This window comes from Glandiceps talaboti, chromosome 4, assembly GCF_964340395.1.
Source record: "Glandiceps talaboti chromosome 4, keGlaTala1.1, whole genome shotgun sequence".
In the NCBI taxonomy this organism is placed as follows: Eukaryota; Metazoa; Hemichordata; class Enteropneusta; family Spengelidae; genus Glandiceps; species Glandiceps talaboti.
The window spans coordinates 16,413,413-16,427,525 of record NC_135552.1 but is presented as its reverse complement, the minus strand read 5'-3'; positions in this window follow the sequence as shown (position 1 = coordinate 16,427,525).

Below are 14,113 nucleotides of genomic sequence, written 5' to 3'. Positions count from 1 at the left end.
GTTGCAGCATTGCATACATCTCTACAATAATTATTTAGCCAGTAACAGAAATTCTTGGTTCCCCATAAACTTTTCGGCATATCGCAGTTTGCCTTTAGGCTGGAGTTCTAATCGAAATGCCTGTTTATATATTTACAACAAATAGACTACGTCATCTTTAATTGGTAGCCCATATATGGATGTAAGCGCCAGCATACATTATGCATTTATGCGCATACGTCGTGTATCCCACTATTAACCAGATAATCCTGTGACTGTGAGGGCGTGCTGCATATATGAAATTTACAGCAGTGTAGTCAATTGCAAGAATTTTCAGTACTTGAAATAGACCTTGCAAAGTGTGGATAATTCCAAAGAAGTATGTCTGTGTGTTCTCGTGAATTTTATTCCTATAAACGTCCCCAAGACTCCAATGGTTCGGTGTTTCACATGGGCCTTGTGTTCATTGTCAGGCCATGAAAGCTCTCCGTCCTACTATAGAATGCAATGTAAATATGCAACGTAATATGTACTATTACATCTCAGTGGACTCTACGCTAAAGTTAACTATGGGTTTGTCTCAAGGCAAAATCTAAATGATTGTGTAAATACACCAGTCTTCTTGGAAAAAGTCAGTCATCCATCACCCGACATATAAACAAGAGAAGGTAACAGAGATAGACACGAAATAATACAGTATACAAAGTCAATGCACACCAAAATGCAACCCCCATCAATCAGATCATGGAGGTATCCCAACCTCCATGATCAGATGAAGTCAGTGAAGTCTTTGAGTCTTACCGTAAACATGTCCAGACTGCCACATACGCTTAGGAAATGAAATTCCTTTGTTTAGATTGACTCCACCCTTTATACCTTATCCCATTCGGCGATCACGTGCACCCACAACAAAACAAACGACACAACACTACGAAAATAGAGGTAAATAAGGACATCTAGCGGCCGCTTTCACCACATCAGATTTTAATCAGATTGCCTTATCCCAAGCCCAGTGTTTTATGCGACACTGAGTCAATCCCTTCCCACTATTAACAAGCGGTCAATTTGTGACTCGGACGAATTTATCAATGGTGAAGGCTCTAAGAGATGATGAATAAATTATGAGACTACACTAATAGATTATTGGTTACCAGAAAAAAATGTGTAAAACCTCAACTCTTGTCAATTGGCCAAATTTGAATTGTAGTAGAACAATTACCTCCAAACATTGTACTTTCAAAACTCATCAATTAATTTTTTTCTTCATTCTTTCATTTTTTTCTTTTTTAAAGTCAATGATGACCCTAACACACAAGCTTGCCAATCTTGCGACCAAAGATATGCCATTCACATCGAAAAAGATGTTGGTACAACTACTAGATTTGGTTTTGTTTATGAACATCGCCATCAAGCGTCAGGTGTTTTGTTATAATCCAACTTTTGTTTTTTTATTATTATTATGGCATTCACGAAAACTTGCGAACTTTGTGGTGCGGCATTCATATCCGGGTTGTTTTAATATATTCCCTGTTTTGAATGAGTTGGATTTATTGTTCCATTTTGATATACCTTCGTTGATTTATGATTATTCTACGAGTTATGATCATTTAGCAGGCTAGGCTTTTCATTGGTGTCCGTTTAAATCTATCAAAGAAAGTGTCTCGTGGCTTTAAATACTGGATGTCCAAGAACCATTAAAAGATCTCTAACCGAATATACCAAATCTGGGGGCTGGCCAAAAGACGTGTTATTTTGAAGTTTACACAGTGAAACCCATGTCACCGTAAATAGTGGCGTGGTCTGGCCCGCCAAAAATCGATCCGCTGTTTCACTACATCATGACGAATGTGTGTCCGTGACTCGATTCTGACTGTTTGTGTTGGTAGTACAACGTATGCTACAGTACTATCATACAGCAAGTAAGGCTGCCTACATCACAGAAATAATCTTATGTGTTATTGTCAAAGTTAAATTGCTTTGTAGGATTAGAAACATGAGACAGTTTAGGAATTGATCCCAATTCCACTTTCCATAATTGCAGTGATAACGTTCTTGTACCCGTGACGTCATTAATACGTGTCGGCTCTTTTTTTTGGTCAAGGCTGGGAACATCATGATGGCCTGAAGGGAATTTCATGCTATCATAACTCCGATGACTATTTATTCGTCTGACCATAGGGTTTGGAATCCGATTCAAATTACAATTAATTTCCTCGAATTAGAGACGTCTGGTTCTCCAGAAATATGGATCAAATTACTTGTGGTAATGGGGATTTTAGCGCAACAAAGGATACAGGAGCTCAAAAGGAGAAATAATGTCGATTTGGAAGAATTGTTTGTGGTCAGCGCGCGCATCACTCAAGTACCCTCGGGTCTTTTTTTTTGTATGTGTTTGTCCAGCCCAGCCAGTCTGCAGATCCAGGGGGAAACGCAAAAATAACCCTCCCTACTTCAGTGAAGACAACTGGAGAAAGCCGATCATAAACAAGCAAATGACATTTGTCTCACATACACACTTGTTCTAAAGTACTAATTAAATTAAATTAAATTAAATTAAATTAAATTAAAAAGAACAGTAACTGCTATAAATAGTAGATTGAGTGACAGGTTCGTTGAGAATACTACTACTACTACTACTACTACTACTACTACTACTACTACTACTACTACTACTACTACTATCATCATCACCACCACCACCACCTCCACCGCCACCACCACAACCACCGCCGCCGCCGCCGCCGTTGTCGTCGTCGTCGTCGTCGTCGTCATCATCATCATCATCATCATCATCATCATCATCATCATCATCATCATCATCATCATCATCATCATCATCATCATCATCATCATCATCATCATCATCATCATCATCATCATCATCATCATCATCATCATCATCGATCGTCATCATCATCATGAAATTTGATACATGCAACAAGACTATACGCATGCATGTACATTCTTGACAACAAAAAAGACATAACATTAACAGCATTTGATAGAGAGATGTTTAATTTGAACGCCAGCACGAATGTCAAACTACCAACAAGAGATTATTTCTCTCATCTCCTTTGTACCTAGACTCAATCATAGACCTTCTGTCTGACAAAGAGACTGCAACTCAATCAAGCAAAACTATTCAAAATTTACCATCTTTGGGGCACACACACAAAATTGAAAATGAAGCTTTTCAGAGGAAGGTGAAGAGATTCTGAAGGACTTTCAGATTTCGTTGTCTGTGAGTTAAAAGAAACGTATTATTAGTTTATAGAAAAAAAACTGACGAGGCTGATTGTATTTTTCTCTTCATTCAAGCATACGTTCTAATTTGTTTAAATTAGAATTCGCTTCGGGGGCTAATTTTCCTGAAAATCTGAATTTCAAATTCTCTTCAAACTTTGTCATATGAAAGCTTGTTCCTGATTTCTCTTTGACATATTAAATTTTTTTTCAGGATTGAGTTAGTTTCTTGTTTTAAAGGAAATAGACAATCATTTATTCTACAGTTAACACAGTATTCGGCGGCCATATTGGATTATACGGCCATATTGGATTCTAAAATGACGAAATTTTGATGTCCTTTTGACCTCTATTTCAAACATTTATAAGGTGGTCCCCATTTTTTTATATTGATTTCACCTGAAAATAGGTAGGAGAAGTTTTGAACAAAGTAACAGCAAAACTTTAAAGAGTTTATTTAGGAGGCGCTTTCTACGTTAAAGTGGCCATATAGATGATTGAACTGGGTATTTATTTTGGATTTTAATTTATCAAACAATTTATCATGGCGTCCTACTTGAAAAATGAATGTAAAATAACATAGACCAAGTCTGTGTTTATAACTCAATATATTGTAAAAGACTGATAATTAATGTAAAATGTTTGTTATTGTACGTACAATAACAAACTTTTAACTCATTTTAAAAAAGCTTTTTGGTATATATCAAACGCAGACTTGGTCTATGTTATTTTACATTCATTTTTCAAGTAGAAACTCAAGATAAAATTGTTTTGTACATCAAAAATCCAAAATAAATATCAAATCCTCATCCATATGGCCACTTTAACTAACGAAGTAAATATTGAATATCATGGGGGGGGGGGTGGCTTTTTAAACGGAGTATCGCAATGTCTTCTGTCATTTCTGGGTGTACTGCTTAACTTAATATATGTAATGACTCAGGTATACTACTACTAGTCTAGCAAAAAAAGAAAGATAACAGCCATTTGGGCTACATAAATATTCAATCTTCAACCCATGACTATATCATTGACAATCTCTATACATATAAGGTTACCCCCGAACCTCTCCAATTACAGACTATACATACTAGTCTCATTTGCATCGACAAACGAATGGAAAGTTCAATTATAGATTTTGACATGTCTGTGAGGGTTTGCATCCTTCAGCGCACGAACACATGTTAGATAGAGTGCCTTAAGTTTGAAAAAAGTAATTTAACTTGAAAAATAACCAGAAGATTTGTATTATTGGGAAAGGTCGAACGCAATTGTTAAGGGAATTTTTTTTATAATATGCCGTACAGTAATTCCCGTACCGGCAGGTATGGATATGATTACATGCATAAATGTATGTGGTGAAATTGATACCTTACATAATCGAATGATTGACGGCGTTGATTTCTGTACTTTTATCAAATGGGTAGTGCATGTGCAGTTAGGTCCTGTAATTGACCAATTTGTTTCATGCATAACAACAACCGTATTTCTACAGCCGATGTATTAAATTACTACTCCAAAATCCTTCAAAAATGTGTCGTTCGCCACTGTGGCTCCCGGTCGAAGTTCTGGGGAAACCATTTTTATGCTAGGAATCTAGAACAGACGGGCGATAGTCCGAATGGTTGAACTGCCATGCATGTGGCCTGTGGAGTTCACTTTGCCCACATGGAATATGTTTACGTTGCATCTGTACGAATCATGTACTTATTTGTGTATTAGTTTGAGTGTAGCGGTTGATGATGAATAAAAACTTCGGAATATCGTATTCCACTGTACATGTGCTGATCATGCCCTTTTAGTTGAATTTTGTGTTCTTGTTCGTCCACTCTACCATATAACATGTTGGCATCTTAACAAACATACGGGTTTAACTTAGTAAAACAAAACAAAAAATACCACACAGGGCAATGTCTAGTTTTGCCTCAATCGTGGAGTAAAACAATCTAGGAACACAAAAATAATTATCACTAAATGTTCTCAGTCTGCTATTGATTGCATGAGCCAATCAACGTGGACATTTCACAAGACACAAAATCTTGCAAGATATGTTATTCCGCTAATAATCCAACGAAAACAACCAACATTTTCGTGGACAGTGCCGTAAAAAGGCTTGTAGTTTTACGACAATAAAGACGTAATGTTCTCTTATCTGTTTTCAAAAAAATCTTTGCAAGACAGGTTGTTGACCCTTTAGCAAGTCTTAAGGTATATTTCTTATGTTCTCTATGTCTCTTAAAAGGTATATATTTTGACGTGCGTGTTTACAGAGCTATTTTGACGTTTGAAATCGCTGACTTTTTATTTGATAAAATCTAGCATGCTTGAGTGAAACTATATGACTGCATATGACTGTTAATTTCCTACAGTTACTTTTATTACATCCGGGCGCAAAGCCTCAAGCTCCATTAAAACCCTAACTATATCTCCCCTGAGATTTGTGTTTTGATCGTTGAGGTCGCCAAGGTTACACTACGTCAGTAGACTATGTTTGAAATAAACATGATCTACGTCACCATGCTTACTTTATTTTGAAACAAAGTGAATTAAGAAATAACCTAATTGAATTTACCCAAAACTTAAAGTGCATTTTTAGTAATATAATAACAAATTTACTCTCTGTCACCACACTTGATGGAAACATACCACAGGTACCCAGACTGTCATCATGATTAATATCTGCTGGTATGATTTGATTGGGTGTACAAAGCCTCATTTTAGACGCGTTAAAAGGTCGTTGCCCGCTGGAGACAAGAATTCTAAATTCGCTACAACAGTTGTGTGAATTCTTCCCGTGGCCAGAAATGGTTATAGCACCTTTAGAGTGGACTCGTTAGAAACCATTCACATGAACACTAAACATTTACTATACATGTTATATTACCATGACAACCTTTGACATTCTGGACCCTATAAGAGGTGGAAAAATATATTACTCTTCATGGAAACACAGGAAATATTTGAAAATGACAAGATTCTATAAACACGTGAAACCTTTCAAGATAGGTATTTATTAGGCTTTTTTCATTAATGTAGGTACAGGAGCATTATTGTATCAAGGATACCGCCAGAAAGAGATTTATTAAACAACACAGAAACATCACAGGAAATGTCGAATACACTGGGAAAAAGAGTAACGTTAAGGATGTGTCATTGCATCAGCGACCACTCCACCGAACACAAACGGACACATGCAAACACACACACACACACACACACACACACACACACACACACACACACACACACACACACACACACACACATACACACACACGCGCGCGCGCACACACACACACACACAGACACGTGTATGTATGTATGTATGTATGTATGTATGTATGTATGTATGTATGTATGTATGTATGTATGTATGTATGCATGTTTTATATACTGCTACTATAGATGTATGTGTGCATGTATGTAAACTGTATGTACATGCGTATACGTTCGTGTAAATATGATGCCTTATGCAACTTCAAATTAAAATAATTTAACAAACCTGTAAAGTGTTACCATGACGTAATGCTGCAGTAAAGTATAAATATCGATACATTTTCCTATCATGTCCAAGCCAATATTTCACCGCTTTCATAAAAGAACAAAGTTGAAATGTTGTGATTGTCCACCTTGATTTGATAAATGCAGCTCATTAAATGTAGACCAGTAGAGTTACCCTGGCAACGGGTGGTCAATTTTGCTCAAATTGGACAAAACTGAAATGGAGACAACTTAATTCAGTGACGTAATTAGAAGACAAGAGAAACAAATAAATCACAATTTCTTTTGACATTTTCAAAATTAACAATCGGAGATGAAACCGCAACATGATTTGTTTTCCTCAGATCATTTAGTCGTCAATATGGAACTCGCCTTCCTTTCAATTACCTTAAAATAAGACGAGGTGATTCAAGTACTCTGTGATGACAAAATGAAATATAAAATCGGTTAACTAAAAAGAAACGGATTCATGATTGTTTTTTTTTTTATTTCATCAAGGTTCGCTGTTAAATGTATATCTTTTAAGGGTACACTGTACTATCACAGTTACAGTCAATTTCAAAATACCGTGCAGATTTTCTCTTCTTTTTTTTTCGTGATACAACGACGCAGAAACCGACAAGAAATTGCATATGCCATATGATGATATGCCACACTTCAATAGCAAGATCGCATTTTTTGCTACATTTAGTCTCAATGAAAGAAACTATTTAATTGTATTGCAACTCCAAGCAGATATTCGGGCGCCAATGTTTTTCTTGTATCTAACACCCTATGAAGGGCGCGGTGTTCATTTGTTGTTTGTATGGTGGTGGCATGTGTAGTTTATTTCACTTAGACAAAATGTAGCAAGAAACTGTTTTCATTCAATCTTGCTATCTTAAAGTGTAGCATGTACAGTTTCTTATTGGTTTCTGCGTGGTTGTATCAAATAGAAAAAACTACACGGTATTTCACAATTCGCAGTAATAGTATGCCTGGTTAAGGTTTATTATACTGACTCTTTTTCTTGTAGGTTTCGAATTCCTTTGAGACCACAGACAAGGAAGAAAACCTAGTCTGTGTAAGAAAACCTAGTCTGTGTAAGAAACTGAATAGGTACTTTCAAACGTCAATGTTTCTTTTTCTAATTGAAAATAAGAAATGAACATATTTTTATTCCAATTCAATTTCATTGTATGACGTCCAATCTGAGCCTGTAATCTACACTGTCTTAACAAACCCAAACGCCGCTGTCGCTTCATGTAATTTGATTTTAATAGAGATATTTGGATGACTTATGGGATCTATGTTCACTGTGTTATTAAGGTTTACTTAAATTTTTAGAATTTTTTTATGGAATTCACATCAAAATGACGTGCCCCTGTGGACTAAGCCAAACACAAAATGAGTATTTACATTTGAATCTCCATTGAATCTTTTCAACATTCAAACACAGTTCCTGAAAATAGCTGCATTATACTCTCAAGTAGTGGAATACAGGCTCTGAGAGGGCGATTTAAATGTGACTGACTCGTTTGTATTACATGTAAGTTAGCGATAGCCTTTTAGTATACGTGTAGTTGGATAACAACGATTTTCAAAACAATGGAAAACCTGAACTAGACACTCACACATGAAAACAAATTAATGAAATAAATAAAAAGTCTACCTACCTCACCTGTTCTAAATACATACATACATACATACATACATACATACATACATACATACATACATACATACATACATGCATGCATGCATGCATGCATGCATACATACATACATACATACATACATACATACACCTTTTCTAATCGGAACCAAACAATTTTTGTTGTTAGACCTTATACAAAAATGCGACAAATTGAACTAACAGCAAAGTACGGAAGAGTTGATTGTTATTTAAAAAAAAAAGTTTATGTGAACGGTCCTGATAGAGACCATGCCAGTACGACGACTGAGTGTTGCCTTTGGGGTATGTAACTCCCTTGACTAGAACCTGTGTAACAATAATGATTACCTTAACTATCCACTAGACATTCCTTATTTACGGAGAACCATACCTGCTAGCCAAAGGCAAGTGCACGCTGCAGAGAACTTGCAGGACGAGTATGATGAATTAATACGTTGATTTGGATAGGAGACTGACTACCATTAGTACCGATAGCTAATTTTGATGTATTTAGTCATTTCCCTCGAGCTTGGGTAAGTCTATAGAGTCAACTCAATGTGGACGAGACAGTCAAGTAGTAATTTCCCCCCGTTTTATGTGATTTCCCCCAACGTTAATTTGGTGATATTTGTTTCGAAAGCTGCCTGGTTTAATAAATGTCTTACGCGATTTGTGTTTCACTAGCACTCTGCTGACCAAAGCTACTAATTTTCTAAAAAAAAATTTTTAATTTTTGAATTCCAGTTAATTTTATAATGAGTTCATTGTAATTAATAGGAAGCCATATTGACTTACATTCCATGGAACGAACTCTTACATTGGAAACAAAAAACGCGCATTAGTTTCGAAAAGTGTCATGTACACACGGTAGTATACAGTAATAACTATCAAGATAGTGAAAAGTGACTGGATGATCAGAATGTGAATGTACAAAATATACACGACTTCCACGTTATTATAAACATCACATGTAAAGTGAATATTATTAATCTGTTAGGATAAAAAGCAAACCTTTTGATTGTTGATCCTACATACATTGTCATTGTACATTGTCGGAATACAGAAGTCTTAGATAGAGCGAATTTCACAACACTGTTCAGCTTTTCTGTTTGATACAACCATGCAGAAATCAATACTAGTAAGAAACTGGACATGCTACACTTCAAGATAGCAATTGAGTGAGTACAGTTTCTTGCTACATTTTGTCTAAGTGGAATGAACTACACATGCCACCATACAGACATCAAATGAACAAATTTTACGCGCTCTCCATCGGGTATTTGATACCAAGAAAAACAGTGGCGCCCGAATGTCTGCATGGATCGGAGTTGCAATACATTTAAATGGTTTATTTCATTTAGACTAAACTCAGCAAAAATGCCATCTTGCTATTGAAGTGTGGCATACATGTATGCAGTTTCTTGTTCGTTTCTGCGTGGTTGTATCAAACAGAAAAACTAAACGGTATTGTGAAATTCACTGTACCATACACGTATGTCCATTAATTGTAAATTTCAATTATCAAGCAGGAGACACATTACAATGATTAAAAGCTATATCAACAAGCTATATCGGACACACACACACACGCTCTGTTATTATGTGCCAGTATATATGAATTTGAAGCTTGTATTCTTAAGCTTTTGCCCGCCAAAAGTCATTGATTATTAAGTGATTAATATTCATATGACATTTAGCACAACCTTAATTTTTCTTACGATTCCCATAAGGAAGATGTGTATTACGAAGTACTATATTTTTGAGATATCGTGCCGACAGACAGACAGACAGACAGACAGACAGACAGACACACCCACACACGTGCGTACGCACGCACATACACACGCATAGACGTACGTACATACATACATACATACATACATACATACATACATACATACATACATACATACATACATACAGACAGACAGACAGACAGACAGACCTATGACATAACATAATCTTATTTACTAAGTTAAGTAGAACTAAAAGAATCGAGACATGAGTGCACGACCAACTGTTGCCTTTGGCGTAACCTCTTGACTAGAACTTTATTAACAATAATGATGTCTTAGAGGGACGACGCTGTCCACATGAAATTCCCGGGCTTAATTTAAGGAACCACACCTGCTAGCCAAAGGCATGCATGTAGTGCGGTCTCTCCTTGAACACACTGTGTACTAATATTGGTTTGATGAGAGACTGACTACCATTAGTCCTGATAGATAATTTTGATGTATTTAGTCATTTCCCTCGAGCTTGGATAAGTCTATAGAGGCAACTTAGTATGGATGAGACGGTAAAGCAGTAATTCCCGGTGTTTTTTCTTTTCTTTGAAAGTGCATGACTTGGGGTCCTGTGCGAATTGTTTTCAAAGGCCGAAATCAGCTCACAATATTAATGCATTTAAATGTCTGTCTGTCTGTCTGTCTGTCTGTCTGTCTGTCTATCTGTCTGTCTGTCTGTCTGTCTGTCTGTCTGTCTGTCTGTCTGTCTGTCTGTCTGTCTGTCTGACTCATATTGAAATTTAAACCATTTGATCAGAAACAAGTGATCAACTGACTTGGCAGAAATCTGACTAACATTGCTACATTTTATCGTCTGACTCGACAAAAGTCAAAGCAAGTTACTAACATTGCTGACGAAGATTTGCTTCTAGTCAACTGGCTTCCACTAGCTAGTTGTATGGCATTCTCCTGTTCAAATTTCCGTTGATTAGTTTCTGTGCTGAGATTATATTATTGTGGTGAATATTGCCGGCAAATTATTCGGTTTGAAAAAGTAAAGGTTAGACCCCATGCCAGCATTCTACCATACCAGTGGATCGGCTTGTTTACAGACAATTGTCTCTTTAAGTCATCGTGGCACCAACTTAATGCATTTTTTAGATTACTAATTTAACCGTAACAGCACTTACAGTTACTGAAGAGATCGTGAATACGTGTTTGTCTGAATCGCTTTCAGTGAAAAGCAGGATGGGTCGTAAGTCTCTTCGGGGAAACCCCGTGTACTCAGCAATATGTACAAGATTATTGGCTAGATTTCCACAAGTACATTAGAGTCGAAATTGCTGGTATTATCGGCAACTGTCTGTCTGCATGTGTTTAATCAGTCCGATAGAAGAAACCGAACTTGGTTGAATTTAAAAATCCAGGTGCCAGAAGATGACGTCAGAGGGCGGATGTTTGAATACCTGTACATGCATGCATGCGTACACTGCTTTCTTCCTCGTGTCTGTGGTATCATCGAGAAGTAGATACATGTAACATTGCATTGTGTACATACAAGTCGACGGTTGGAAGAAGTCAGCAATCAGTCAACGACGGTTTATTACGCTGCTGTGGTTAATAAACCCCTGTAGTTTATACTAGTCGTATCGACGAGGATTCATGATTTGGGGTAAGTTATAGATGGTACTGAATACAAGCACACGTGCACACCATAGAAACATACACCCTACACGAACGGTAGGGTCTATGCACACACAGAGACACAAGTCATGTAGGCAGACACAGATACAGATATATACACACAGAGGCACATGCACACACACACACACACACACATATATATATATATGTATATATATATATATATATATATATATATATATATATATATATATATATATATACAATACAAGTGTATATAATATATATATATAAATATATATGTATATATATATACACAATATATATATATATATATATATATATATATATATATATATATATATATATATATATATATATATATATATATATATATATATATATATATACACACACACACACCAACAATTGAAGAAACCCAAAGTCGTTTAACGGGACAAGATGGCAAGATGGAGGTTGCCTCCGCCAATTTGCTTTAATTGTTCAAAGGCATCATCGTGAAGGTTTCATTCACAGATCTAGATCAGATGTTTCTCTATGCCTGGATCAGTAAGATATGTATTCTATACGTCGCATGTATAATGTATACCTTAATAGAACTGAGTTGTTCAGCATTGGCGGACCAATTCAGTGTCTTTTAGTTCATATCAGAAATTAAAGTGCTTTTTTAAAAAATTAATGCCAACTCTTTGATATATTTTAGTGGCTGCGATCGCAGAAATACAACTAGCGCCTACAATATCATTCCAGTGTCTTATTCGTATGTCGTTTTGCTGTTCAGATGTAAGTAAAAATAAGTGAAATGCACTCATTGTTGATTTCCAGTTCAAAAAAGGATTTGTACTGTTTCAGTAGACAGACATAAATGCGGCATTGATCTGTGAGAGTGAGCGAGAATCAGTAGTTACCTATTTGAGGTTTTTTTTTGAAATGTCTTAGATGCTGTGTATTGTAACTGGAAATCACTCCGTCAGACGATTTTCACAGTGAATGGACCTTCTATACAATAATGAAGCACATTGTGCCATGTAAGCGTTAATAACACCCTTTTGGTATTTTCTACTTGCAATCGCCATTTACGTAGAGCATTTCGCATCGAAACCTGTCCACAAACAGTCTCGTTCGAAAGCCACGAACATGTAAAGGAAGCCTTAAGTGGGGGAGGGTCGGGGACATTTGATCTAGTGGAGGGGTTAAATATAACATCGGTTCTCTGGTGATGTCCATATTTATCAAATAGGGGGAGGGTTGCATTTACTATGACTAATGTCATTATCTAACATTCGTCGTCTATTTTTTTAGGGGCATGACCTTCAGCTCTGCCTATTAGATTCAAGCAAAGGGACTAATTAATGCAGTGTCTTCTCACAAATTGTATGTGGTGGTACTAGTGGGAAACAACTTCTACCATTAAAGTTATCTACATGGTGGCAGCAGTGGAATAGAGTCATTAGCATAGAGTCTCGAACTCGTGTCTCAGCATTTTAACGGATGGTTTTTAGACATATTTGAACATCCGCGAGGGTCATGTTTCAAATAAAATAAGGCCACTTTACAGAAAATGAAAATCGGGGAGGGTCACACATACACACACACACACACACACACACACGCACACACACGCACACACACACACACACACACACACACATACACACTCCGCTTGATATCCAGCCCTCTTATTGTAATTACTGAAGGCTCCCTAATGTCTACTGTATTTAATCATCAAAATCGCGTAATATTAGTGTTTAGTTACCATGTACACTCTTCCTGTACCCCAGAGTGTTGTTTGAAAATAGCTGAAGAGATTTCGCTCTGCTTTTTTCATAGTATGGCGGCGAATTAGGCGCCAAAACGTTTTTTTTTAGAAGTACGATACTAGGACTGAGATGAATATCGCGTGCAAATATATATTCCCCAGGGGCTATTCGTTGACGGGAAGAGTGTGATTTCAAGGAAATTCAGGAAAGTTGCTAGGGCCGGGAAAAATTATCATCACTTTGACACATTATCGTCGATAAGCGTGGAAAAGTGGAAAGACACATCTGTTGCAGGAAAGGAGGGTAGGAGTACTGAGTCTCCTTAGTCAAAGAATGTATGATCGGTCAGATTGTGACTGATGTCGATATCGTGAGAGGGGAAAGTAACAATGTTGTAACGAAGGGGGTGACAAGTGTGTCGAGACGACACACTTATTAAAAGGTACATCCCCGTTAGTAACGGATATTTTGTCAGTCTTTAACTCACATGACATTTTTTGGATCGTTAACTTTCAAACTGAACGGATATCACAACTGTCGCTGTCGTATATACTTACGTATGCATTGTCGGTGCTATTCATATA